Source organism: Lissotriton helveticus, chromosome 5_1 (genome assembly GCF_964261635.1).
Source record: "Lissotriton helveticus chromosome 5_1, aLisHel1.1, whole genome shotgun sequence".
Classification (NCBI taxonomy): domain Eukaryota; kingdom Metazoa; phylum Chordata; class Amphibia; order Caudata; family Salamandridae; genus Lissotriton; species Lissotriton helveticus.
The window spans coordinates 1,623,503,695-1,623,530,662 of record NC_136065.1 but is presented as its reverse complement, the minus strand read 5'-3'; the positions used below and the strand labels follow the sequence as shown (position 1 = coordinate 1,623,530,662).

The window sequence follows — 26,968 nt, the reverse complement described above, 5'->3', positions numbered from 1 at the left end:
GATTGAATACATTTAAATAATGCCTTTAGATTGCTGGCATTTATCGGTGCCTCAGTGGCCCAATGGATAAGGCACTGGCCTCCTAAGCCAGGGATTCTGGGTTCGAGTCCCATCTGAGGTGCAAACCAAAGTTCACTCTTACTTTTCCAGAAAAATAAGTATATTTATTGCATGCTTCCTCTCAGATGTTTATGAGGTATTAGGAACTTTGAAATGGTACCATTTTACTTCTGTACTCTTCAGAGTCATGTTGATGTTCTGAAACTACAAAGTCAATTTTTAAACACCTATCTTTGTCAGATGCATTTTTGACCCGGCAGAAGATATTCCTTTGGAAAAAATGATTTGAATTGGATTGGTGTAACTGTTGTTTCTAGAGGTGGTGAAAGGCTTTCAGGCACTTGAATAGGGCAAGTCAGGATTCATGAAACGTATACAACCTTTGAGTGTGTGTAAATTGGAATATCCAGGAAGGAGCAGTTTGTACTACTTTCAAAACAGTTTCTCTCCACTTCTGGAAACATCCAGAGCTATATAAAGCATACTCTGAGCTTTAATCTCATGAAGAAAGAGGTTTAAATGCAAAAAAGAAAACAATAGCTTATCGTACTGGTGACATTCTCATTATATAAATTCCAAAAAAGTGATTTAATTGAAAGGAGCTGAAAAAAACCCACAATGGTTTGTAAACTTAAATAACTATAAATAATTTATTTTCCATCCTTGCATACCACCTACAGTATATAAATAAAAGCAGCAGGACACATGACCGCGTGGCCTAATGGATAAGGCGTCTGACTTCGAATCAGAAGATTGAGGGTTCGAGTCCCTTCGTGGTCGTTTTTTGCCAATGGTCACACAATTCAGGTTTCCATTCAGAATGGAAGCAGGCTCTTCCAATACTCTCATAGCCATCATGTTCTCATTCCTAATTAATAATAAAGTGGAGTACATACTGCACAGTCATTTAGATTGCATCTTCAGTCTAAAATCTAGTGCATTTAAGTGACATTAAAAAGTGCTTCTATGTACACGCACTGAATATGTACTAGGTTTGCAGAATTTTGACTTCACAGAATGGGTTTTTAGCTTAAGTGTGTGTAGATGAACTGCAAGGTGTGTAAGTATGTGTTCATGGAGTGCTTCAAGTGTAAACTCTGTATGATTTGTGCAGTTAAAGTGCTAATTTTGCCTACGAGACAGAAAAGTACTACAGAAGAATTATAAAGGATTGGCACATTGGCTGCCTTTGCTGATGACACAGTTGGCTAATTTGTAAAGCACTGGTGTATTAAGTTGCAGAGTGTGGTTGAACTTGGTTAGTAGACTTGGTGCCTGTTTCTGTGTCCTGCTGAAGACAATGACGGCTTGATACCACTGTCAAAGCCCAGTTTAATGAGAAAAGCATCCATGGAAGAAGAAGTGTTGATTCGAAAATGGTACTCCTCCAATTTATCTGCACTTGCTACAAATGCAGAGTCTCCATTATAGCACAGAACAGAGTGTTAAAGTCGGGGATGGAAGAGGATGAAAATGGGAAGTTTACTTATGGAGAGAACTGAGAAATATCCTGTGTGCAGACACCAGTGTTGGACGATTGAATACATTTAAATAATGCCTCTAGATTGCTAGCATTTATCGGTGCCTCAGTGGCCTAATAGATAAGGCACTGGCCTCCTAAGCCAGGGATTGTGGGTTCAAGTCCCATCTGAGGTGCAAACAAAAGTTCACTCTTACTTTTCCAGAAAAATAAGTATATTTATTGCATGCTTCCTCTCAGATGTTTATGAGGTATTAGGAACTTTGAAATGGTACCATTTTACTTCTGTACTCTTCAGAGTCATGTTGATGTTCTGAAACTACAAAGTCAATTTTTAAACACCTATCTTTGTCAGATGCATTTTTGACCCGGCAGAAGATATTCCTTTGGAAAAAATGATTTGAATTGGATTGGTGTAACTGTTGTTTCTAGAGGTGGTGAAAGGCTTTCAGGCACTTGAATAGGGCAAGTCAGGATTCATGAAACGTATACAACCTTTGAGTGTGTGTAAATTGGAATATCCAGGAAGGAGCAGTTTGTACTACTTTCAAAACAGTTTCTCTCCACTTCTGGAAACATCCAGAGCTATATAAAGCATACTCTGAGCTTTAATCTCATGAAGAAAGAGGTTTAAATGCAAAAAAGAAAACAATAGCTTATCGTACTGGTGACATTCTCATTATATAAATTCCAAAAAAGTGATTTAATTGAAAGGAGCTGAAAAAACCCCACAATGGTTTGTAAACTTAAATACCTATAAATAATTTATTTTCCATCCTTGCATACCACCTACAGTATATAAATAAACGCAGCAGGACACATGACCGCGTGGCCTAATGGATAAGGCGTCTGACTTCGAATCAGAAGATTGAGGGTTCGAGTCCCTTCGTGGTCGTTTTTTGCCAATGGTCACACAATTCAGGTTTCCATTCAGAATGGAAGCAGGCTCTTCCAATACTCTCATAGCCATCATGTTCTCATTCCTAATTAATAATAAAGTGGAGTACATACTGCACAGTCATTTAGATTGCATCTTCAGTCTAAAATCTAGTGCATTTAAGTGACATTAAAAAGTGCTTCTATGTACACGCACTGAATATGTACTAGGTTTGCAGAATTTTGACTTCACAGAATGGGTTTTTAGCTTAAGTGTGTGTAGATGAACTGCAAGGTGTGTAAGTATGTGTTCATGGAGTGCTTCAAGTGTAAACTCTGTATGATTTGTGCAGTTAAAGTGCTAATTTTGCCTACGAGACAGAAAAGTACTACAGAAGAATTATAAAGGATTGGCACATTGGCTGCCTTTGCTGATGACACAGTTGGCTAATTTGTAAAGCACTGGTGTATTAAGTTGCAGAGTGTGGTTGAACTTGGTTAGTAGACTTGGTGCCTGTTTCTGTGTCCTGCTGAAGACAATGACGGCTTGATACCACTGTCAAAGCCCAGTTTAATGAGAAAAGCATCCATGGAAGAAGAAGTGTTGATTCGAAAATGGTACTCCTCCAATTTATCTGCACTTGCTACAAATGCAGAGTCTCCATTATAGCACAGAACAGAGTGTTAAAGTCGGGGATGGAAGAGGATGAAAATGGGAAGTTTACTTATGGAGAGAACTGAGAAATATCCTGTGTGCAGACACCAGTGTTGGACGATTGAATACATTTAAATAATGCCTCTAGATTGCTAGCATTTATCGGTGCCTCAGTGGCCTAATAGATAAGGCACTGGCCTCCTAAGCCAGGGATTGTGGGTTCGAGTCCCATCTGAGGTGCAAACAAAAGTTCACTCTTACTTTTCCAGAAAAATAAGTATATTTATTGCATGCTTCCTCTCAGATGTTTATGAGGTATTAGGAACTTTGAAATGGTACCATTTTACTTCTGTACTCTTCAGAGTCATGTTGATGTTCTGAAACTACAAAGTCAATTTTTAAACACCTATCTTTGTCAGATGCATTTTTGACCCGGCAGAAGATATTCCTTTGGAAAAAATGATTTGAATTGGATTGGTGTAACTGTTGTTTCTAGAGGTGGTGAAAGGCTTTCAGGCACTTGAATAGGGCAAGTCAGGATTCATGAAACGTATACAACCTTTGAGTGTGTGTAAATTGGAATATCCAGGAAGGAGCAGTTTGTACTACTTTCAAAACAGTTTCTCTCCACTTCTGGAAACATCCAGAGCTATATAAAGCATACTCTGAGCTTTAATCTCATGAAGAAAGAGGTTTAAATGCAAAAAAGAAAACAATAGCTTATCGTACTGGTGACATTCTCATTATATAAATTCCAAAAAAGTGATTTAATTGAAAGGAGCTGAAAAAACCCCACAATGGTTTGTAAACTTAAATAACTATAAATAATTTATTTTCCATCCTTGCATACCACCTACAGTATATAAATAAACGCAGCAGGACACCTGACCGCGTGGCCTAATGGATAAGGCGTCTGACTTCGAATCAGAAGATTGAGGGTTCGAGTCCCTTCGTGGTAGGTTTTTGCCAATGGTCACACAATTCAGGTTTCCATTCAGAATGGAAGCAGGCTCTTCCAATACTCTCATAGCCATCATGTTCTCATTCCTAATTAATAATAAAGTGGAGTACATACTGCACAGTCATTTAGATTGCATCTTCAGTCTAAAATCTAGTGCATTTAAGTGACATTAAAAAGTGCTTCTATGTACACGCACTGAATATGTACTAGGTTTGCAGAATTTTGACTTCACAGAATGGGTTTTTAGCTTAAGTGTGTGTAGATGAACTGCAAGGTGTGTAAGTATGTGTTCATGGAGTGCTTCAAGTGTAAAATCTGTATGATTTGTGCAGTTAAAGTGCTAATTTTGCCTACGAGAAAGAAAAGTACTACAGAAGAATTATAAAGGATTGGCACATTGGCTGCCTTTGCTGATGACACAGTTGGCTAATTTGTAAAGCATTGGTCTATTAAGTTGCAGAGTGTTGTTGAAAATTGGTTAGTAGACTTGGTGCCTGTTTCTGTGTCCTGCTGAAGACAAGGACGGCTTGATACCACTGTCAAAGCCCAGTTTAATGAGAAAAGCATCCATGGAAGAAGAAGTGTTGATTCGAAAATGGTACTCCTCCAATTTCTCTGCACTTGCTACAAATGCAGAGTCTCCATTATAGCACAGAACAGAGTGTTAAAGTCGGGGATGGAAGAGGATGAAAATGGGAAGTTTACTTATGGAGAGAACTGAGAAATATCCTGTGTGCAGACACCAGTGTTGGACGATTGAATACATTTAAATAATGCCTCTAGATCGCTGGCATTTATCTGTGCCTCAGTGGCCTAATGGATAAGGCACTGGCCTCCTAAGCCAGGGATTGTGGGTTCGAGTCCCATCTGAGGTGCAAACCAAAGTTCACTCTTACTTTTCCAGAAAAATAAGTATATTCATTACATGCTTCCTCTCAGATGTTTATGAGGTATTAGGAACTTTGAAATAGTACCATTTTACTTCTGTACTCTTCAGAGTCATGTTGATGTTCTGAAACTACAAAGTCAATTTTTAAACACCTATCTTTGTCAGATGCATTTTTGACCCGGCAGAAGATATTCCTTTGGAAAAAATGATTTGAATTGGATTGGTGTAACTGTTGTTCCTAGAGGTGGTGAAAGGCTTTCAGGCACTTGAATAGGGCAAGTCAGGATTCATGAAACGTATACAACCTTTGAGTGTGTGTAAATTGGAATATCCAGGAAGGAGCAGTTTGTACTACTTTCAAAACAGTTTCTCTCCACTTCTGGAAACATCCAGAGGTATATAAAGCATACTCTGAGCTTTAATCTCATGAAGAAAGAGGTTTAAATGCAAAAAAGAAAACAATAGCTTATCGTACTGGTGACATTCTCATTATATAAATTCCAAAAAAGTGATTTAATTGAAAGGAGCTGAAAAAACCCCACAATGGTTTGTAAACCTAAATAACTATAAATAATATATTTTCCATCCTTGCATACCACCTACAGTATATAAAAAAACGCAGCAGGACACATGACCGCGTGGCCTAATGCATAAGGCGTCTGACTTCGAATCAGAAGATTGAGGGTCCGAGTCCCTTCGTGGTCGGTTTTTGCCAATGGTCACACAATTCAGGTTTCCATTCAGAATGGAAGCAGGCTCTTCCAATACTCTCATAGCCATCATGTTCTCATTCCTAATTAATAATAAAGTGGAGTACATACTGCACAGTCATTTAGATTGCATCTTCAGTCTAAAATCTAGTGCATTTAAGTGACATTAAAAAGTGCTTCTATGTACACGCACTGAATATGTACTAGGTTTGCAGAATTTTGACTTCACAGAATGGGTTTTTAGCTTAAGTGTGTGTAGATGAACTGCAAGGTGTGTAAGTATGTGTTCATGGAGTGCTTCAAGTGTAAAATCTGTATGATTTGTGCAGTTAAAGTGCTAATTTTGCCTACGAGAAAGAAAAGTACTACAGAAGAATTATAAAGGATTGGCACATTGGCTGCCTTTGCTGATGACACAGTTGGCTAATTTGTAAAGCATTGGTCTATTAAGTTGCAGAGTGTTGTTGAAAATTGGTTAGTAGACTTGGTGCCTGTTTCTGTGTCCTGCTGAAGACAAGGACGGCTTGATACCACTGTCAAAGCCCAGTTTAATGAGAAAAGCATCCATGGAAGAAGAAGTGTTGATTCGAAAATGGTACTCCTCCAATTTCTCTGCACTTGCTACAAATGCAGAGTCTCCATTATAGCACAGAACAGAGTGTTAAAGTCGGGGATGGAAGAGGATGAAAATGGGAAGTTTACTTATGGAGAGAACTGAGAAATATCCTGTATGCAGACACCAGTGTTGGACGATTGAATACATTTAAATAATGCCTCTAGATCACTGGCATTTATCTGTGCCTCAGTGGCCTAATGGATAAGGCACTGGCCTCCTAAGCCAGGGATTGTGGGTTCGAGTCCCATCTGAGGTGCAAACCAAAGTTCACTCTTACTTTTCCAGAAAAATAAGTATATTTATTACATGCTTCCTCTCAGATGTTTATGAGGTATTAGGAACTTTGAAATGGTACCATTTTACTTCTGTACTCTTCAGAGTCATGTTGATGTTCTGAAACTACAAAGTCAATTTTTAAACACCTATCTTTGTCAGATGCATTTTTGACCCGGCAGAAGATATTCCTTTGGAAAAAATGATTTGAATTGGATTGGTGTAACTGTTGTTTCTAGAGGTGGTGAAAGGCTTTCAGGCACTTGAATAGGGCAAGTCAGGATTCATGAAACGTATACAACCTTTGAGTGTGTGTAAATTGGAATATCCAGGAAGGAGCAGTTTGTACTACTTTCAAAACAGTTTCTCTCCACTTCTGGAAACATCCAGAGCTATATAAAGCATACTCTGAGCTTTAATCTCATGAAGAAAGAGGTTTAAATGCAAAAAAGAAAACAATAGCTTATCGTACTGGTGACATTCTCATTATATAAATTCCAAAAAAGTGATTTAATTGAAAGGAGCTGAAAAAACCACACAACGGTTTGTAAACCTAAATAACTATAAATAATATATTTTCCATCCTTGCATACCACCTACAGTATATAAATAAACGCAGCAGGACACATGACCGTGTGGCCTAATGGATAAGGCGTCTGACTTCGAATCAGAAGATTGAGGGTCCGAGTCCCTTCGTGGTCGGTTTTTGCCAATGGTCACACAATTCAGGTTTCCATTCAGAATGGAAGCAGGCTCTTCCAATACTCTCATAGCCATCATGTTCTCATTCCTAATTAATAATAAAGTGGAGTACATACTGCATAGTCATTTAGATTGCATCTTCAGTCTAAAATCTAGTGCATTTAAGTGGCATTAAAAAGTGCTTCTATGTACACGCACTGAATATGTACTAGGTTTGCAGAATTTTGACTTCACAGAATGGGTTTTTAGCTTAAGTGTGTGTAGATGAACTGCAAGGTGTGTAAGTATGTGTTCATGGAGTGCTTCAAGTGTAAAATCTGTATGATTTGTGCAGTTAAAGTGCTAATTTTGCCTACGAGAAAGAAAAGTACTACAGAAGAATTATAAAGTATTGGCACATTGGCTGCCTTTGCTGATGACACAGTTGGCTAATTTGTAAAGCACTGGTGTATTAAGTTGCAGAGTGTGGTTGAACTTGGTTAGTAGACTTGGTGCCTGTTTCTGTGTCCTGCTGAAGACAAGGACGGCTTGATACCACTGTCAAAGCCCAGTTTAATGAGAAAAGCATCCATGGAAGAAGAAGTGTTGATTCGAAAATGGTACTCCTCCAATTTCTCTGCACTTGCTACAAATGCAGAGTCTCCATTATAGCACAGAACAGAGTGTTAAAGTCGGGGATGGAAGAGGATGAAAATGGGAAGTTTACTTATGGAGAGTACTGAGAAATATCCTGTGTGCAGACACCAGTGTTGGACGATTGAATACATTTAAATAATGCCTCTAGATCACTGGCATTTATCTGTGCATCAGTGTCCTAATGGATAAGGCACTGGCCTCCTAAGCCAGGGATTCTGGGTTCGAGTCCCATCTGAGGTGCAAACCAATGTTCACTCTTACTTTTCCAGAAAAATAAGTATATTTATTACATGCTTCGTCTCAGATGTTTATGAGGTATTAGGAACTTTGAAATGGTACCATTTTACTTCTGTACTCTTCAGAGTCATGTTGATGTTCTGAAACTGCAAAGTCGATTTTTAAACACCTATCTTTGTCAGATGCATTTTTGACCCGGCAGAAGATATTCCTTTGGAAAAAATGATTTGAATTGGATTGGTGTAACTGTTGTTTCTAGAGGTGGTGAAAGGCTTTCAGGCACTTGAATAGGGCAAGTCAGGATTCATGAAACGTATACAACCTTTGAGTGTGTGTAAATTGGAATATCCAGGAAGGAGCAGTTTGTACTACTTTCAAAACAGTTTCTCTCCACTTCTGGAAACATCCAGAGCTATATAAAGCATACTCTGAGCTTTAATCTCATGAAGAAAGAGGTTTAAATGCAAAAAAGAAAACAATAGCTTATCGTACTGGTGACATTCTCATTATATAAATTCCAAAAAAGTGATTTAATTGAAAGGAGCTGAAAAAACCACACAACGGTTTGTAAACCTAAATAACTATAAATAATATATTTTCCATCCTTGCATACCACCTACAGTATATAAATAAACGCAGCAGGACACATGACCGTGTGGCCTAATGGATAAGGCGTCTGACTTCGAATCAGAAGATTGAGGGTTCGAGTCCCTTCGTGGTCGTTTTTTGCCAATGGTCACACAATTCAGGTTTCCATTCAGAATGGAAGCAGGCTCTTCCAATACTCTCATAGCCATCATGTTCTCATTCCTAATTAATAATAAAGTGGAGTACATACTGCACAGTCATTTAGATTGCATCTTCAGTCTAAAATCTAGTGCATTTAAGTGACATTAAAAAGTGCTTCTATGTACACGCACTGAATATGTACTAGGTTTGCAGAATTTTGACTTCACAGAATGGGTTTTTAGCTTAAGTGTGTGTAGATGAACTGCAAGGTGTGTAAGTATGTGTTCATGGAGTGCTTCAAGTGTAAAATCTGTATGATTTGTGCAGTTAAAGTGCTAATTTTGCCTACGAGAAAGAAAAGTACTACAGAAGAATTATAAAGGATTGGCACATTGGCTGCCTTTGCTGATGACACAGTTGGCTAATTTGTAAAGCATTGGTCTATTAAGTTGCAGAGTGTTGTTGAAAATTGGTTAGTAGACTTGGTGCCTGTTTCTGTGTCCTGCTGAAGACAAGGACGGCTTGATACCACTGTCAAAGCCCAGTTTAATGAGAAAAGCATCCATGGAAGAAGAAGTGTTGATTCGAAAATGGTACTCCTCCAATTTCTCTGCACTTGCTACAAATGCAGAGTCTCCATTATAGCACAGAACAGAGTGTTAAAGTCGGGGATGGAAGAGGATGAAAATGGGAAGTTTACTTATGGAGAGAACTGAGAAATATCCTGTGTGCAGACACCAGTGTTGGACGATTGAATACATTTAAATAATGCCTCTAGATCGCTGGCATTCATCTGTGCCTCAGTGGCCTAATGGATAAGGCACTGGCCTCCTAAGCCAGGGATTGGGGGTTCGAGTCCCATCTGAGGTGCAAACCAAAGTTCACTCTTACTTTTCCAGAAAAATAAGTATATTCATTACATGCTTCCTCTCAGATGTTTATGAGGTATTAGGAACTTTGAAATAGTACCATTTTACTTCTGTACTCTTCAGAGTCATGTTGATGTTCTGAAACTACAAAGTCAATTTTTAAACACCTATCTTTGTCAGATGCATTTTTGACCCGGCAGAAGATATTCCTTTGGAAAAAATGATTTGAATTGGATTGGTGTAACTGTTGTTCCTAGAGGTGGTGAAAGGCTTTCAGGCACTTGAATAGGGCAAGTCAGGATTCATGAAACGTATACAACCTTTGAGTGTGTGTAAATTGGAATATCCAGGAAGGAGCAGTTTGTACTACTTTCAAAACAGTTTCTCTCCACTTCTGGAAACATCCAGAGGTATATAAAGCATACTCTGAGCTTTAATCTCATGAAGAAAGAGGTTTAAATGCAAAAAAGAAAACAATAGCTTATCGTACTGGTGACATTCTCATTATATAAATTCCAAAAAAGTGATTTAATTGAAAGGAGCTGAAAAAACCCCACAATGGTTTGTAAACCTAAATAACTATAAATAATATATTTTCCATCCTTGCATACCACCTACAGTATATAAATAAACGCAGCAGGACACATGACCGCGTGGCCTAATGCATAAGGCGTCTGACTTCGAATCAGAAGATTGAGGGTCCGAGTCCCTTCGTGGTCGGTTTTTGCCAATGGTCACACAATTCAGGTTTCCATTCAGAATGGAAGCAGGCTCTTCCAATACTCTCATAGCCATCATGTTCTCATTCCTAATTAATAATAAAGTGGAGTACATACTGCACAGTCATTTAGATTGCATCTTCAGTCTAAAATCTAGTGCATTTAAGTGACATTAAAAAGTGCTTCTATGTACACGCACTGAATATGTACTAGGTTTGCAGAATTTTGACTTCACAGAATGGGTTTTTAGCTTAAGTGTGTGTAGATGAACTGCAAGGTGTGTAAGTATGTGTTCATGGAGTGCTTCAAGTGTAAAATCTGTATGATTTGTGCAGTTAAAGTGCTAATTTTGCCTACGAGAAAGAAAAGTACTACAGAAGAATTATAAAGGATTGGCACATTGGCTGCCTTTGCTGATGACACAGTTGGCTAATTTGTAAAGCATTGGTCTATTAAGTTGCAGAGTGTTGTTGAAAATTGGTTAGTAGACTTGGTGCCTGTTTCTGTGTCCTGCTGAAGACAAGGACGGCTTGATACCACTGTCAAAGCCCAGTTTAATGAGAAAAGCATCCATGGAAGAAGAAGTGTTGATTCGAAAATGGTACTCCTCCAATTTCTCTGCACTTGCTACAAATGCAGAGTCTCCATTATAGCACAGAACAGAGTGTTAAAGTCGGGGATGGAAGAGGATGAAAATGGGAAGTTTACTTATGGAGAGAACTGAGAAATATCCTGTATGCAGACACCAGTGTTGGACGATTGAATACATTTAAATAATGCCTCTAGATCACTGGCATTTATCTGTGCCTCAGTGGCCTAATGGATAAGGCACTGGCCTCCTAAGCCAGGGATTGTGGGTTCGAGTCCCATCTGAGGTGCAAACCAAAGTTCACTCTTACTTTTCCAGAAAAATAAGTATATTTATTACATGCTTCCTCTCAGATGTTTATGAGGTATTAGGAACTTTGAAATGGTACCATTTTACTTCTGTACTCTTCAGAGTCATGTTGATGTTCTGAAACTACAAAGTCAATTTTTAAACACCTATCTTTGTCAGATGCATTTTTGACCCGGCAGAAGATATTCCTTTGGAAAAAATGATTTGAATTGGATTGGTGTAACTGTTGTTTCTAGAGGTGGTGAAAGGCTTTCAGGCACTTGAATAGGGCAAGTCAGGATTCATGAAACGTATACAACCTTTGAGTGTGTGTAAATTGGAATATCCAGGAAGGAGCAGTTTGTACTACTTTCAAAACAGTTTCTCTCCACTTCTGGAAACATCCAGAGCTATATAAAGCATACTCTGAGCTTTAATCTCATGAAGAAAGAGGTTTAAATGCAAAAAAGAAAACAATAGCTTATCGTACTGGTGACATTCTCATTATATAAATTCCAAAAAAGTGATTTAATTGAAAGGAGCTGAAAAAACCCCACAATGGTTTGTAAACTTAAATAACTATAAATAATTTATTTTCCATCCTTGCATACCACCTACAGTATATAAATAAACGCAGCAGGACACATGACCGCGTGGCCTAATGGATAAGGCGTCTGACTTCGAATCAGAAGATTGAGGGTTCGAGTCCCTTCGTGGTCGTTTTTTGCCAATGGTCACACAATTCAGGTTTCCATTCAGAATGGAAGCAGGCTCTTCCAATACTCTCATAGCCATCATGTTCTCATTCCTAATTAATAATAAAGTGGAGTACATACTGCACAGTCATTTAGATTGCATCTTCAGTCTAAAATCTAGTGCATTTAAGTGACATTAAAAAGTGCTTCTATGTACACGCACTGAATATGTACTAGGTTTGCAGAATTTTGACTTCACAGAATGGGTTTTTAGCTTAAGTGTGTGTAGATGAACTGCAAGGTGTGTAAGTATGTGTTCATGGAGTGCTTCAAGTGTAAAATCTGTATGATTTGTGCAGTTAAAGTGCTAATTTTGCCTACGAGAAAGAAAAGTACTACAGAAGAATTATAAAGGATTGGCACATTGGCTGCCTTTGCTGATGACACAGTTGGCTAATTTGTAAAGCATTGGTCTATTAAGTTGCAGAGTGTTGTTGAAAATTGGTTAGTAGACTTGGTGCCTGTTTCTGTGTCCTGCTGAAGACAAGGACGGCTTGATACCACTGTCAAAGCCCAGTTTAATGAGAAAAGCATCCATGGAAGAAGAAGTGTTGATTCGAAAATGGTACTCCTCCAATTTCTCTGCACTTGCTACAAATGCAGAGTCTCCATTATAGCACAGAACAGAGTGTTAAAGTCGGGGATGGAAGAGGATGAAAATGGGAAGTTTACTTATGGAGAGAACTGAGAAATATCCTGTGTGCAGACACCAGTGTTGGACGATTGAATACATTTAAATAATGCCTCTAGATCACTGGCATTTATCTGTGCCTCAGTGGCCTAATGGATAAGGCACTGGCCTCCTAAGCCAGGGATTGTGGGTTCGAGTCCCATCTGAGGTGCAAACCAAAGTTCACTCTTACTTTTCCAGAAAAATAAGTATATTCATTACATGCTTCCTCTCAGATGTTTATGAGGTATTAGGAACTTTGAAATAGTACCATTTTACTTCTGTACTCTTCAGAGTCATGTTGATGTTCTGAAACTACAAAGTCAATTTTTAAACACCTATCTTTGTCAGATGCATTTTTGACCCGGCAGAAGATATTCCTTTGGAAAAAATGATTTGAATTGGATTGGTGTAACTGTTGTTCCTAGAGGTGGTGAAAGGCTTTCAGGCACTTGAATAGGGCAAGTCAGGATTCATGAAACGTATACAACCTTTGAGTGTGTGTAAATTGGAATATCCAGGAAGGAGCAGTTTGTACTACTTTCAAAACAGTTTCTCTCCACTTCTGGAAACATCCAGAGGTATATAAAGCATACTCTGAGCTTTAATCTCATGAAGAAAGAGGTTTAAATGCAAAAAAGAAAACAATAGCTTATCGTACTGGTGACATTCTCATTATATAAATTCCAAAAAAGTGATTTAATTGAAAGGAGCTGAAAAAACCCCACAATGGTTTGTAAACCTAAATAACTATAAATAATATATTTTCCATCCTTGCATACCACCTACAGTATATAAATAAACGCAGCAGGACACATGACCGCGTGGCCTAATGCATAAGGCGTCTGACTTCGAATCAGAAGATTGAGGGTCCGAGTCCCTTCGTGGTCGGTTTTTGCCAATGGTCACACAATTCAGGTTTCCATTCAGAATGGAAGCAGGCTCTTCCAATACTCTCATAGCCATCATGTTCTCATTCCTAATTAATAATAAAGTGGAGTACATACTGCACAGTCATTTAGATTGCATCTTCAGTCTAAAATCTAGTGCATTTAAGTGACATTAAAAAGTGCTTCTATGTACACGCACTGAATATGTACTAGGTTTGCAGAATTTTGACTTCACAGAATGGGTTTTTAGCTTAAGTGTGTGTAGATGAACTGCAAGGTGTGTAAGTATGTGTTCATGGAGTGCTTCAAGTGTAAAATCTGTATGATTTGTGCAGTTAAAGTGCTAATTTTGCCTACGAGAAAGAAAAGTACTACAGAAGAATTATAAAGGATTGGCACATTGGCTGCCTTTGCTGATGACACAGTTGGCTAATTTGTAAAGCATTGGTCTATTAAGTTGCAGAGTGTTGTTGAAAATTGGTTAGTAGACTTGGTGCCTGTTTCTGTGTCCTGCTGAAGACAAGGACGGCTTGATACCACTGTCAAAGCCCAGTTTAATGAGAAAAGCATCCATGGAAGAAGAAGTGTTGATTCGAAAATGGTACTCCTCCAATTTCTCTGCACTTGCTACAAATGCAGAGTCTCCATTATAGCACAGAACAGAGTGTTAAAGTCGGGGATGGAAGAGGATGAAAATGGGAAGTTTACTTATGGAGAGAACTGAGAAATATCCTGTATGCAGACACCAGTGTTGGACGATTGAATACATTTAAATAGTGCATCTAGATCACTGGCATTTATCTGTGCCTCAGTGGCCTAATGGATAAGGCACTGGCCTCCTAAGCCAGGGATTGTGGGTTCGAGTCCCATCTGAGGTGCAAACCAAAGTTCACTCTTACTTTTCCAGAAAAATAAGTATATTTATTACATGCTTCCTCTCAGATGTTTATGAGGTATTAGGAACTTTGAAATGGTACCATTTTACTTCTGTACTCTTCAGAGTCATGTTGATGTTCTGAAACTACAAAGTCAATTTTTAAACACCTATCTTTGTCAGATGCATTTTTGACCCGGCAGAAGATATTCCTTTGGAAAAAATGATTTGAATTGGATTGGTGTAACTGTTGTTTCTAGAGGTGGTGAAAGGCTTTCAGGCACTTGAATAGGGCAAGTCAGGATTCATGAAACGTATACAACCTTTGAGTGTGTGTAAATTGGAATATCCAGGAAGGAGCAGTTTGTACTACTTTCAAAACAGTTTCTCTCCACTTCTGGAAACATCCAGAGCTATATAAAGCATACTCTGAGCTTTAATCTCATGAAGAAAGAGGTTTAAATGCAAAAAAGAAAACAATAGCTTATCGTACTGGTGACATTCTCATTATATAAATTCCAAAAAAGTGATTTAATTGAAAGGAGCTGAAAAAACCACACAACGGTTTGTAAACCTAAATAACTATAAATAATATATTTTCCATCCTTGCATACCACCTACAGTATATAAATAAACGCAGCAGGACACATGACCGTGTGGCCTAATGGATAAGGCGTCTGACTTCGAATCAGAAGATTGAGGGTCCGAGTCCCTTCGTGGTCGGTTTTTGCCAATGGTCACACAATTCAGGTTTCCATTCAGAATGGAAGCAGGCTCTTCCAATACTCTCATAGCCATCATGTTCTCATTCCTAATTAATAATAAAGTGGAGTACATACTGCACAGTCATTTAGATTGCATCTTCAGTCTAAAATCTAGTGCATTTAAGTGGCATTAAAAAGTGCTTCTATGTACACGCACTGAATATGTACTAGGTTTGCAGAATTTTGACTTCACAGAATGGGTTTTTAGCTTAAGTGTGTGTAGATGAACTGCAAGGTGTGTAAGTATGTGTTCATGGAGTGCTTCAAGTGTAAAATCTGTATGATTTGTGCAGTTAAAGTGCTAATTTTGCCTACGAGAAAGAAAAGTACTACAGAAGAATTATAAAGTATTGGCACATTGGCTGCCTTTGCTTATGACACAGTTGGCTAATTTGTAAAGCACTGGTGTATTAAGTTGCAGAGTGTGGTTGAACTTGGTTAGTAGACTTGGTGCCTGTTTCTGTGTCCTGCTGAAGACAAGGACGGCTTGATACCACTGTCAAAGCCCAGTTTAATGAGAAAAGCATCCATGGAAGAAGAAGTGTTGATTCGAAAATGGTACTCCTCCAATTTCTCTGCACTTGCTACAAATGCAGAGTCTCCATTATAGCACAGAACAGAGTGTTAAAGTCGGGGATGGAAGAGGATGAAAATGGGAAGTTTACTTATGGAGAGTACTGAGAAATATCCTGTGTGCAGACACCAGTGTTGGACGATTGAATACATTTAAATAATGCCTCTAGATCACTGGCATTTATCTGTGCATCAGTGTCCTAATGGATAAGGCACTGGCCTCCTAAGCCAGGGATTCTGGGTTCGAGTCCCATCTGAGGTGCAAACCAATGTTCACTCTTACTTTTCCAGAAAAATAAGTATATTTATTACATGCTTCGTCTCAGATGTTTATGAGGTATTAGGAACTTTGAAATGGTACCATTTTACTTCTGTACTCTTCAGAGTCATGTTGATGTTCTGAAACTACAAAGTCGATTTTTAAACACCTATCTTTGTCAGATGCATTTTTGACCCGGCAGAAGATATTCCTTTGGAAAAAATGATTTGAATTGGATTGGTGTAACTGTTGTTCCTAGAGGTGGTGAAAGGCTTTCAGGCACTTGAATAGGGCAAGTCAGGATTCATGAAACGTATACAACCTTTGAGTGTGTGTAAATTGGAATATCCAGGAAGGAGCAGTTTGTACTACTTTCAAAACAGTTTCTCTCCACTTCTGGAAACATCCAGAGGTATATAAAGCATACTCTGAGCTTTAATCTCATGAAGAAAGAGGTTTAAATGCAAAAAAGAAAACAATAGCTTATCGTACTGGTGACATTCTCATTATATAAATTCCAAAAAAGTGATTTAATTGAAAGGAGCTGAAAAAACCCCACAATGGTTTGTAAACCTAAATAACTATAAATAATATATTTTCCATCCTTGCATACCACCTACAGTATATAAATAAACGCAGCAGGACACATGACCGCGTGGCCTAATGCATAAGGCGTCTGACTTCGAATCAGAAGATTGAGGGTCCGAGTCCCTTCGTAGTCGGTTTTTGCCAATGGTCACACAATTCAGGTTTCCATTCAGAATGGAAGCAGGCTCTTCCAATACTCTCATAGCCATCATGTTCTCATTCCTAATTAATAATAAAGTGGAGTACATACTGCACAGTCATTTAGATTGCATCTTCAGTCTAAAATCTAGTGCATTTAAGTGACATTAAAAAGTGCTTCTATGTACACGCACTGAATATGTACTAGGTTTGCAGAATTTTGACTTCACAGAATGGGTTTTTAGCTTAAGTGTGTGTAGATGAACTGCAAGGTGTGTAAGTATGTGTTCATGGAGTGCTTCAAGTGTAAAATCTGTATGATTTGTGCAGTTAAAGTGCTAATTTTGCCTACGAGAAAGAAAAGTACTACAGAAGAATTATAAAGGATTGGCACATTTGCTGCCTTTGCTGATGACACAGTTGGCTAATTTGTAAAGCATTGGTCTATTAAGTTGCAGAGTGTTGTTGAAAATTGGTTAGTAGACTTGGTGCCTGTTTCTGTGTCCTGCTGAAGACAAGGACGGCTTGATACCACTGTCAAAGCCCAGTTTAATGAGAAAAGCATCCATGGAAGAAGAAGTGTTGATTCGAAAATGGTACTCCTCCAATTTCTCTGCACTTGCTACAAATGCAGAGTCTCCATTATAGCACAGAACAGAGTGTTAAAGTCGGGGATGGAAGAGGATGAAAATGGGAAGTTTACTTATGGAGAGAACTGAGAAATATCCTGTATGCAGACACCAGTGTTGGACGATTGAATACATTTAAATAATGCCTCTAGATCACTGGCATTTATCTGTGCCTCAGTGGCCTAATGGATAAGGCACTGGCCTCCTAAGCCAGGGATTGTGGGTTCGAGTCCCATCTGAGGTGCAAACCAAAGTTCACTCTTACTTTTCCAGAAAAATAAGTATATTTATTACATGCTTCCTCTCAGATGTTTATGAGGTATTACGAACTTTGAAATGGTACCATTTTACTTCTGTACTCTTCAGAGTCATGTTGATGTTCTGAAACTACAAAGTCAATTTTTAAACACCTATCTTTGTCAGATGCATTTTTGACCCGGCAGAAGATATTCCTTTGGAAAAAATGATTTGAATTGGATTGGTGTAACTGTTGTTTCTAGAGGTGGTGAAAGGCTTTCAGGCACTTGAATAGGGCAAGTCAGGATTCATGAAACATATACAACCTTTGAGTGTGTGTAAATTGGAATATCCAGGAAGGAGCAGTTTGTACTACTTTCAAAACAGTTTCTCTCCACTTCTGGAAACATCCAGAGCTATATAAAGCATACTCTGAGCTTTAATCTCATGAAGAAAGAGGTTTAAATGCAAAAAAGAAAACAATAGCTTATCGTACTGGTGACATTCTCATTATATAAATTCCAAAAAAGTGATTTAATTGAAAGGAGCTGAAAAAACCCCACAATGGTTTGTAAACCTAAATAACTATAAATAATATATTTTCCATCCTTGCATACCACCTACAGTATATAAATAAACGCAGCAGGACACATGACCGCGTGGCCTAATGCATAAGGCGTCTGACTTCGAATCAGAAGATTGAGGGTCCGAGTCCCTTCGTAGTCGGTTTTTGCCAATGGTCACACAATTCAGGTTTCCATTCAGAATGGAAGCAGGCTCTTCCAATACTCTCATAGCCATCATGTTCTCATTCCTAATTAATAATAAAGTGGAGTACATACTGCACAGTCATTTAGATTGCATCTTCAGTCTAAAATCTAGTGCATTTAAGTGACATTAAAAAGTGCTTCTATGTACACGCACTGAATATGTACTAGGTTTGCAGAATTTTGACTTCACAGAATGGGTTTTTAGCTTAAGTGTGTGTAGATGAACTGCAAGGTGTGTAAGTATGTGTTCATGGAGTGCTTCAAGTGTAAAATCTGTATGATTTGTGCAGTTAAAGTGCTAATTTTGCCTACGAGAAAGAAAAGTACTACAGAAGAATTATAAAGGATTGGCACATTTGCTGCCTTTGCTGATGACACAGTTGGCTAATTTGTAAAGCATTGGTCTATTAAGTTGCAGAGTGTTGTTGAAAATTGGTTAGTAGACTTGGTGCCTGTTTCTGTGTCCTGCTGAAGACAAGGACGGCTTGATACCACTGTCAAAGCCCAGTTTAATGAGAAAAGCATCCATGGAAGAAGAAGTGTTGATTCGAAAATGGTACTCCTCCAATTTCTCTGCACTTGCTACAAATGCAGAGTCTCCATTATAGCACAGAACAGAGTGTTAAAGTCGGGGATGGAAGAGGATGAAAATGGGAAGTTTACTTATGGAGAGAACTGAGAAATATCCTGTATGCAGACACCAGTGTTGGACGATTGAATACATTTAAATAATGCCTCTAGATCACTGGCATTTATCTGTGCCTCAGTGGCCTAATGGATAAGGCACTGGCCTCCTAAGCCAGGGATTGTGGGTTCGAGTCCCATCTGAGGTGCAAACCAAAGTTCACTCTTACTTTTCCAGAAAAATAAGTATATTTATTACATGCTTCCTCTCAGATGTTTATGAGGTATTACGAACTTTGAAATGGTACCATTTTACTTCTGTACTCTTCAGAGTCATGTTGATGTTCTGAAACTACAAAGTCAATTTTTAAACACCTATCTTTGTCAGATGCATTTTTGACCCGGCAGAAGATATTCCTTTGGAAAAAATGATTTGAATTGGATTGGTGTAACTGTTGTTTCTAGAGGTGGTGAAAGGCTTTCAGGCACTTGAATAGGGCAAGTCAGGATTCATGAAACATATACAACCTTTGAGTGTGTGTAAATTGGAATATCCAGGAAGGAGCAGTTTGTACTACTTTCAAAACAGTTTCTCTCCACTTCTGGAAACATCCAGAGCTATATAAAGCATACTCTGAGCTTTAATCTCATGAAGAAAGAGGTTTAAATGCAAAAAAGAAAACAATAGCTTATCGTACTGGTGACATTCTCATTATATAAATTCCAAAAAAGTGATTTAATTGAAAGGAGCTGAAAAAACCCCACAATGGTTTGTAAACTTAAATAACTATAAATAATTTATTTTCCATCCTTGCATACCACCTACAGTATATAAATAAACGCAGCAGGACACATGACCGCGTGGCCTAATGGATAAGGCGTCTGACTTCGAATCAGAAGATTGAGGGTTCGAGTCCCTTCGTGGTCGTTTTTTGCCAATGGTCACACAATTCAGGTTTCCATTCAGAATGGAAGCAGGCTCTTCCAATACTCTCATAGCCATCATGTTCTCATTCCTAATTAATAATAAAGTGGAGTACATACTGCACAGTCATTTAGATTGCATCTTCAGTCTAAAATCTAGTGCATTTAAGTGACATTAAAAAGTGCTTCTATGTACACGCACTGAATATGTACTAGGTTTGCAGAATTTTGACTTCACAGAATGGGTTTTTAGCTTAAGTGTGTGTAGATGAACTGCAAGGTGTGTAAGTATGTGTTCATGGAGTGCTTCAAGTGTAAAATCTGTATGATTTGTGCAGTTAAAGTGCTAATTTTGCCTACGAGAAAGAAAAGTACTACAGAAGAATTATAAAGGATTGGCACATTGGCTGCCTTTGCTGATGACACAGTTGGCTAATTTGTAAAGCATTGGTCTATTAAGTTGCAGAGTGTTGTTGAAAATTGGTTAGTCGACTTGGTGCCTGTTTCTGTGTCCTGCTGAAGACAAGGACGGCTTGATACCACTGTCAAAGCCCAGTTTAATGAGAAAAGCATCCATGGAAGAAGAAGTGTTGATTCGAAAATGGTACTCCTCCAATTTCTCTGCACTTGCTACAAATGCAGAGTCTCCATTATAGCACAGAACAGAGTGTTAAAGTCGGGGATGGAAGAGGATGAAAATGGGAAGTTTACTTATGGAGAGAACTGAGAAATATCCTGTGTGCAGACACCAGTGTTGGACGATTGAATACATTTAAATAATGCCTCTAGATCACTGGCATTTATCTGTGCCTCAGTGGCCTAATGGATAAGGCACTGGCCTCCTAAGCCAGGGATTCTGGGTTCGAGTCCCATCTGAGGTGCAAACCAAAGTTCACTCTTACTTTTCCAGAAAAATAAGTATATTCATTACATGCTTCCTCTCAGATGTTTATGAGGTATTAGGAACTTTGAAATAGTACCATTTTACTTCTGTACTCTTCAGAGTCATGTTGATGTTCTGAAACTACAAAGTCAATTTTTAAACACCTATCTTTGTCAGATGCATTTTTGACCCGGCAGAAGATATTCCTTTGGAAAAAATGATTTGAATTGGATTGGTGTAACTGTTGTTCCTAGAGGTGGTGAAAGGCTTTCAGGCACTTGAATAGGGCAAGTCAGGATTCATGAAACGTATACAACCTTTGAGTGTGTGTAAATTGGAATATCCAGGAAGGAGCAGTTTGTACTACTTTCAAAACAGTTTCTCTCCACTTCTGGAAACATCCAGAGGTATATAAAGCATACTCTGAGCTTTAATCTCATGAAGAAAGAGGTTTAAATGCAAAAAGGAAAACAATAGCTTATCGTACTGGTGACATTCTCATTATATAAATTCCAAAAAAGTGATTTAATTGAAAGGAGCTGAAAAAACCCCACAATGGTTTGTAAACCTAAATAACTATAAATAATATATTTTCCATCCTTGCATACCACCTACAGTATATAAATAAACGCAGCAGGACACATGACCGCGTGGCCTAATGCATAAGGCGTCTGACTTCGAATCAGAAGATTGAGGGTCCGAGTCCCTTCGTGGTCGGTTTTTGCCAATGGTCACACAATTCAGGTTTCCATTCAGAATGGAAGCAGGCTCTTCCAATACTCTCATAGCCATCATGTTCTCATTCCTAATTAATAATAAAGTGGAGTACATACTGCACAGTCATTTAGATTGCATCTTCAGTCTAAAATCTAGTGCATTTAAGTGACATTAAAAAGTGCTTCTATGTACACGCACTGAATATGTACTAGGTTTGCAGAATTTTGACTTCACAGAATGGGTTTTTAGCTTAAGTGTGTGTAGATGAACTGCAAGGTGTGTAAGTATGTGTTCATGGAGTGCTTCAAGTGGAAAATCTGTATGATTTGTGCAGTTAAAGTGCTAATTTTGCCTACGAGAAAGAAAAGTACTACAGAAGAATTATAAAGGATTGGCACATTGGCTGCCTTTGCTGATGACACAGTTGGCTAATTTGTAAAGCATTGGTCTATTAAGTTGCAGAGTGTTGTTGAAAATTGGTTAGTAGACTTGGTGCCTGTTTCTGTGTCCTGCTGAAGACAAGGACGGCTTGATACCACTGTCAAAGCCCAGTTTAATGAGAAAAGCATCCATGGAAGAAGAAGTGTTGATTCGAAAATGGTACTCCTCCAATTTCTCTGCACTTGCTACAAATGCAGAGTCTCCATTATAGCACAGAACAGAGTGTTAAAGTCGGGGATGGAAGAGGATGAAAATGGGAAGTTTACTTATGGAGAGTACTGAGAAATATCCTGTGTGCAGACACCAGTGTTGGACGATTGAATACATTTAAATAATGCCTCTAGATCACTGGCATTTATCTGTGCATCAGTGTCCTAATGGATAAGGCACTGGCCTCCTAAGCCAGGGATTCTGGGTTCGAGTCCCATCTGAGGTGCAAACCAATGTTCACTCTTACTTTTCCAGAAAAATAAGTATATTTATTACATGCTTCGTCTCAGATGTTTATGAGGTATTAGGAACTTTGAAATGGTACCATTTTACTTCTGTACTCTTCAGAGTCATGTTGATGTTCTGAAACTACAAAGTCGATTTTTAAACACCTATCTTTGTCAGATGCATTTTTGACCCGGCAGAAGATATTCCTTTGGAAAAAATGATTTGAATTGGATTGGTGTAACTGTTGTTTCTAGAGGTGGTGAAAGGCTTTCAGGCACTTGAATAGGGCAAGTCAGGATTCATGAAACGTATACAACCTTTGAGTGTGTGTAAATTGGAATATCCAGGAAGGAGCAGTTTGTACTACTTTCAAAACAGTTTCTCTCCACTTCTGGAAACATCCAGAGCTATATAAAGCATACTCTGAGCTTTAATCTCATGAAGAAAGAGGTTTAAATGCAAAAAAGAAAACAATAGCTTATCGTACTGGTGACATTCTCATTATATAAATTCCAAAAAAGTGATTTAATTGAAAGGAGCTGAAAAAACCACACAACGGTTTGTAAACCTAAATAACTATAAATAATATATTTTCCATTCTTGCATACCACCTACAGTATATAAATAAACGCAGCAGGACACATGACCGTGTGGCCTAATGGATAAGGCGTCTGACTTCGAATCAGAAGATTGAGGGTCCGAGTCCCTTCGTGGTCGGTTTTTGCCAATGGTCACACAATTCAGGTTTCCATTCAGAATGGAAGCAGGCTCTTCCAATACTCTCATAGCCATCATGTTCTCATTCCTAATTAATAATAAAGTGGAGTACATACTGCACAGTCATTTAGATTGCATCTTCAGTCTAAAATCTAGTGCATTTAAGTGGCATTAAAAAGTGCTTCTATGTACACGCACTGAATATGTACTAGGTTTGCAGAATTTTGACTTCACAGAATGGGTTTTTAGCTTAAGTGTGTGTAGATGAACTGCAAGGTGTGTAAGTATGTGTTCATGGAGTGCTTCAAGTGTAAACTCTGTATGATTTGTGCAGTTAAAGTGCTAATTTTGCCTACGAGACAGAAAAGTACTACAGAAGAATTATAAAGGATTGGCACATTGGCTGCCTTTGCTGATGACACAGTTGGCTAATTTGTAAAGCACTGGTGTATTAAGTTGCAGAGTGTGGTTGAACTTGGTTAGTAGACTTGGTGCCTGTTTCTGTGTCCTGCTGAAGACAATGACGGCTTGATACCACTGTCAAAGCCCAGTTTAATGAGAAAAGCATCCATGGAAGAAAAAGTGTTGATTCGAAAATGGTACTCCTCCAATTTCTCTGCACTTGCTACAAATGCAGAGTCTCCATTATAGCACAGAACAGAGTGTTAAAGTCGGGGATGGAAGAGGATGAAAATGGGAAGTTTACTTATGGAGAGAACTGAGAAATATCCTGTGTGCAGACACCAGTGTTGGACGATTGAATACATTTAAATAATGCCTCTAGATCACTGGCATTTATCTGTGCCTCAGTGGCCTAATGGATAAGGCACTGGCCTCCTAAGCCAGGGATTGTGGGTTCGAGTCCCATCTGAGGTGCAAACCAAAGTTCACTCTTACTTTTCCAGAAAAATAAGTATATTCATTACATGCTTCCTCTCAGATGTTTATGAGGTATTAGGAACTTTGAAATAGTACCATTTTACTTCTGTACTCTTCAGAGTCATGTTGATGTTCTGAAACTACAAAGTCAATTTTTAAACACCTATCTTTGTCAGATGCATTTTTGACCCGGCAGAAGATATTCCTTTGGAAAAAATGATTTGAATTGGATTGGTGTAACTGTTGTTCCTAGAGGTGGTGAAAGGCTTTCAGGCACTTGAATAGGGCAAGTCAGGATTCATGAAACGTATACAACCTTTGAGTGTGTGTAAATTGGAATATCCAGGAAGGAGCAGTTTGTACTACTTTCAAAACAGTTTCTCTCCACTTCTGGAAACATCCAGAGGTATATAAAGCATACTCTGAGCTTTAATCTCATGAAGAAAGAGGTTTAAATGCAAAAAAGAAAACAATAGCTTATCGTACTGGTGACATTCTCATTATATAAATTCCAAAAAAGTGATTTAATTGAAAGGAGCTGAAAAAACCCCACAATGGTTTGTAAACCTAAATAACTATAAATAATATATTTTCCATCCTTGCATACCACCTACAGTATATAAATAAATGCAGCAGGACACATGACCGCGTGGCCTAATGCATAAGGCGTCTGACTTCGAATCAGAAGATTGAGGGTCCGAGTCCCTTCGTGGTCGGTTTTTGCCAATGGTCACACAATTCAGGTTTCCATTCAGAATGGAAGCAGGCTCTTCCAATACTCTCATAGCCATCATGTTCTCATTCCTAATTAATAATAAAGTGGAGTACATACTGCACAGTCATTTAGATTGCATCTTCAGTCTAAAATCTAGTGCATTTAAGTGACATTAAAAAGTGCTTCTATGTACACGCACTGAATATGTACTAGGTTTGCAGAATTTTGACTTCACAGAATGGGTTTTTAGCTTAAGTGTGTGTAGATGAACTGCAAGGTGTGCAAGTATGTGTTCATGGAGTGCTTCAAGTGTAAAATCTGTATGATTTGTGCAGTTAAAGTGCTAATTTTGCCTACGAGAAAGAAAAGTACTACAGAAGAATTATAAAGGATTGGCACATTGGCTGCCTTTGCTGATGACACAGTTGGCTAATTTGTAAAGCATTGGTCTATTAAGTTGCAGAGTGTTGTTGAAAATTGGTTAGTAGACTTGGTGCCTGTTTCTGTGTCCTGCTGAAGACAAGGACGGCTTGATACCACTGTCAAAGCCCAGTTTAATGAGAAAAGCATCCATGGAAGAAGAAGTGTTGATTCGAAAATGGTACTCCTCCAATTTCTCTGCACTTGCTACAAATGCAGAGTCTCCATTATAGCACAGAACAGAGTGTTAAAGTCGGGGATGGAAGAGGATGAAAATGGGAAGTTTACTTATGGAGAGAACTGAGAAATATCCTGTATGCAGACACCAGTGTTGGACGATTGAATACATTTAAATAATGCCTCTAGATCACTGGCATTTATCTGTGCCTCAGTGGCCTAATGGATAAGGCACTGGCCTCCTAAGCCAGGGATTGTGGGTTCGAGTCCCATCTGAGGTGCAAACCAAAGTTCACTCTTACTTTTCCAGAAAAATAAGTATATTTATTACATGCTTCCTCTCAGATGTTTATGAGGTATTAGGAACTTTGAAATGGTACCATTTTACTTCTGTACTCTTCAGAGTCATGTTGATGTTCTGAAACTACAAAGTCAATTTTTAAACACCTATCTTTGTCAGATGCATTTTTGACCCGGCAGAAGATATTCCTTTGGAAAAAATGATTTGAATTGGATTGGTGTAACTGTTGTTTCTAGAGGTGGTGAAAGGCTTTCAGGCACTTGAATAGGGCAAGTCAGGATTCATGAAACGTATACAACCTTTGAGTGTGTGTAAATTGGAATATCCAGGAAGGAGCAGTTTGTACTACTTTCAAAACAGTTTCTCTCCACTTCTGGAAACATCCAGAGCTATATAAAGCATACTCTGAGCTTTAATCTCATGAAGAAAGAGGTTTAAATGCAAAAAAGAAAACAATAGCTTATCGTACTGGTGACATTCTCATTATATAAATTCCAAAAAAGTGATTTAATTGAAAGGAGCTGAAAAAACCACACAACGGTTTGTAAACCTAAATAACTATAAATAATATATTTTCCATTCTTGCATACCACCTACAGTATATAAATAAACGCAGCAGGACACATGACCGTGTGGCCTAATGGATAAGGCGTCTGACTTCGAATCAGAAGATTGAGGGTCCGAGTCCCTTCGTGGTCGGTTTTTGCCAATGGTCACACAATTCAGGTTTCCATTCAGAATGGAAGCAGGCTCTTCCAATACTCTCATAGCCATCATGTTCTCATTCCTAATTAATAATAAAGTGGAGTACATACTGCACAGTCATTTAGATTGCATCTTCAGTCTAAAATCTAGTGCATTTAAGTGGTATTAAAAAGTGCTTCTATGTACACGCACTGAATATGTACTAGGTTTGCAGAATTTTGACTTCACAGAATGGGTTTTTAGCTTAAGTGTGTGTAGATGAACTGCAAGGTGTGTAAGTATGTGTTCATGGAGTGCTTCAAGTGTAAAATCTGTATGATTTGTGCAGTTAAAGTGCTAATTTTGCCTACGAGAAAGAAAAGTACTACAGAAGAATTATAAAGGATTGGCACATTGGCTGCCTTTGCTGATGACACAGTTGGCTAATTTGTAAAGCACTGGTGTATTAAGTTGCAGAGTGTGGTTGAACTTGGTTAGTAGACTTGGTGCCTCTTTCTGTGTCCTGCTGAAGACAAGGACGGCTTGATACCACTGTCAAAGCCCAGTTTAATGAGAAAAGCATCCATGGAAGAAGAAGTGTTGATTCGAAAA

The 26,968-nt window shown here is 38.4% G+C and overlaps 24 non-coding genes across 24 annotated transcripts; all 24 read left to right on the top strand.

The window, feature by feature from the left end:
• The first annotated feature begins 48 nt into the window (after positions 1-48).
• On the top strand, positions 49-121 carry TRNAR-CCU (transfer RNA arginine (anticodon CCU)). Its single transcript has one exon. It is a non-coding gene; the product is annotated as a tRNA-Arg (tRNA).
• A 646-nt stretch (positions 122-767) lies between these two features.
• On the top strand, positions 768-840 carry TRNAR-UCG (transfer RNA arginine (anticodon UCG)). Its single transcript has one exon. It is a non-coding gene; the product is annotated as a tRNA-Arg (tRNA).
• An 803-nt stretch (positions 841-1,643) lies between these two features.
• On the top strand, positions 1,644-1,716 carry TRNAR-CCU (transfer RNA arginine (anticodon CCU)). Its single transcript has one exon. It is a non-coding gene; the product is annotated as a tRNA-Arg (tRNA).
• A 646-nt stretch (positions 1,717-2,362) lies between these two features.
• TRNAR-UCG (transfer RNA arginine (anticodon UCG)) lies at positions 2,363-2,435 on the top strand. Its single transcript has one exon. It is a non-coding gene; the product is annotated as a tRNA-Arg (tRNA).
• An 803-nt stretch (positions 2,436-3,238) lies between these two features.
• Positions 3,239-3,311, top strand: TRNAR-CCU (transfer RNA arginine (anticodon CCU)). The gene has a single exon. It is a non-coding gene; the product is annotated as a tRNA-Arg (tRNA).
• Positions 3,312-3,957: 646 nt separating this feature from the next.
• On the top strand, positions 3,958-4,030 carry TRNAR-UCG (transfer RNA arginine (anticodon UCG)). Its single transcript has one exon. It is a non-coding gene; the product is annotated as a tRNA-Arg (tRNA).
• Positions 4,031-4,834: 804 nt separating this feature from the next.
• TRNAR-CCU (transfer RNA arginine (anticodon CCU)) lies at positions 4,835-4,907 on the top strand. Its single transcript has one exon. It is a non-coding gene; the product is annotated as a tRNA-Arg (tRNA).
• A 1,523-nt stretch (positions 4,908-6,430) lies between these two features.
• Positions 6,431-6,503, top strand: TRNAR-CCU (transfer RNA arginine (anticodon CCU)). Its single transcript has one exon. It is a non-coding gene; the product is annotated as a tRNA-Arg (tRNA).
• A 646-nt stretch (positions 6,504-7,149) lies between these two features.
• Positions 7,150-7,222, top strand: TRNAR-UCG (transfer RNA arginine (anticodon UCG)). The gene has a single exon. It is a non-coding gene; the product is annotated as a tRNA-Arg (tRNA).
• A 1,522-nt stretch (positions 7,223-8,744) lies between these two features.
• Positions 8,745-8,817, top strand: TRNAR-UCG (transfer RNA arginine (anticodon UCG)). The gene has a single exon. It is a non-coding gene; the product is annotated as a tRNA-Arg (tRNA).
• An 804-nt stretch (positions 8,818-9,621) lies between these two features.
• On the top strand, positions 9,622-9,694 carry TRNAR-CCU (transfer RNA arginine (anticodon CCU)). Its single transcript has one exon. It is a non-coding gene; the product is annotated as a tRNA-Arg (tRNA).
• A 1,523-nt stretch (positions 9,695-11,217) lies between these two features.
• Positions 11,218-11,290, top strand: TRNAR-CCU (transfer RNA arginine (anticodon CCU)). The gene has a single exon. It is a non-coding gene; the product is annotated as a tRNA-Arg (tRNA).
• A 646-nt stretch (positions 11,291-11,936) lies between these two features.
• Positions 11,937-12,009, top strand: TRNAR-UCG (transfer RNA arginine (anticodon UCG)). Its single transcript has one exon. It is a non-coding gene; the product is annotated as a tRNA-Arg (tRNA).
• Positions 12,010-12,813: 804 nt separating this feature from the next.
• TRNAR-CCU (transfer RNA arginine (anticodon CCU)) lies at positions 12,814-12,886 on the top strand. Its single transcript has one exon. It is a non-coding gene; the product is annotated as a tRNA-Arg (tRNA).
• Positions 12,887-14,409: 1,523 nt separating this feature from the next.
• On the top strand, positions 14,410-14,482 carry TRNAR-CCU (transfer RNA arginine (anticodon CCU)). The gene has a single exon. It is a non-coding gene; the product is annotated as a tRNA-Arg (tRNA).
• Positions 14,483-15,128: 646 nt separating this feature from the next.
• Positions 15,129-15,201, top strand: TRNAR-UCG (transfer RNA arginine (anticodon UCG)). Its single transcript has one exon. It is a non-coding gene; the product is annotated as a tRNA-Arg (tRNA).
• A 2,399-nt stretch (positions 15,202-17,600) lies between these two features.
• Positions 17,601-17,673, top strand: TRNAR-CCU (transfer RNA arginine (anticodon CCU)). The gene has a single exon. It is a non-coding gene; the product is annotated as a tRNA-Arg (tRNA).
• Positions 17,674-19,196: 1,523 nt separating this feature from the next.
• On the top strand, positions 19,197-19,269 carry TRNAR-CCU (transfer RNA arginine (anticodon CCU)). Its single transcript has one exon. It is a non-coding gene; the product is annotated as a tRNA-Arg (tRNA).
• A 646-nt stretch (positions 19,270-19,915) lies between these two features.
• TRNAR-UCG (transfer RNA arginine (anticodon UCG)) lies at positions 19,916-19,988 on the top strand. The gene has a single exon. It is a non-coding gene; the product is annotated as a tRNA-Arg (tRNA).
• An 804-nt stretch (positions 19,989-20,792) lies between these two features.
• Positions 20,793-20,865, top strand: TRNAR-CCU (transfer RNA arginine (anticodon CCU)). Its single transcript has one exon. It is a non-coding gene; the product is annotated as a tRNA-Arg (tRNA).
• Positions 20,866-23,107: 2,242 nt separating this feature from the next.
• Positions 23,108-23,180, top strand: TRNAR-UCG (transfer RNA arginine (anticodon UCG)). Its single transcript has one exon. It is a non-coding gene; the product is annotated as a tRNA-Arg (tRNA).
• An 803-nt stretch (positions 23,181-23,983) lies between these two features.
• On the top strand, positions 23,984-24,056 carry TRNAR-CCU (transfer RNA arginine (anticodon CCU)). Its single transcript has one exon. It is a non-coding gene; the product is annotated as a tRNA-Arg (tRNA).
• Positions 24,057-25,579: 1,523 nt separating this feature from the next.
• TRNAR-CCU (transfer RNA arginine (anticodon CCU)) lies at positions 25,580-25,652 on the top strand. Its single transcript has one exon. It is a non-coding gene; the product is annotated as a tRNA-Arg (tRNA).
• Positions 25,653-26,298: 646 nt separating this feature from the next.
• On the top strand, positions 26,299-26,371 carry TRNAR-UCG (transfer RNA arginine (anticodon UCG)). The gene has a single exon. It is a non-coding gene; the product is annotated as a tRNA-Arg (tRNA).
• Positions 26,372-26,968: the final 597 nt, after the last annotated feature.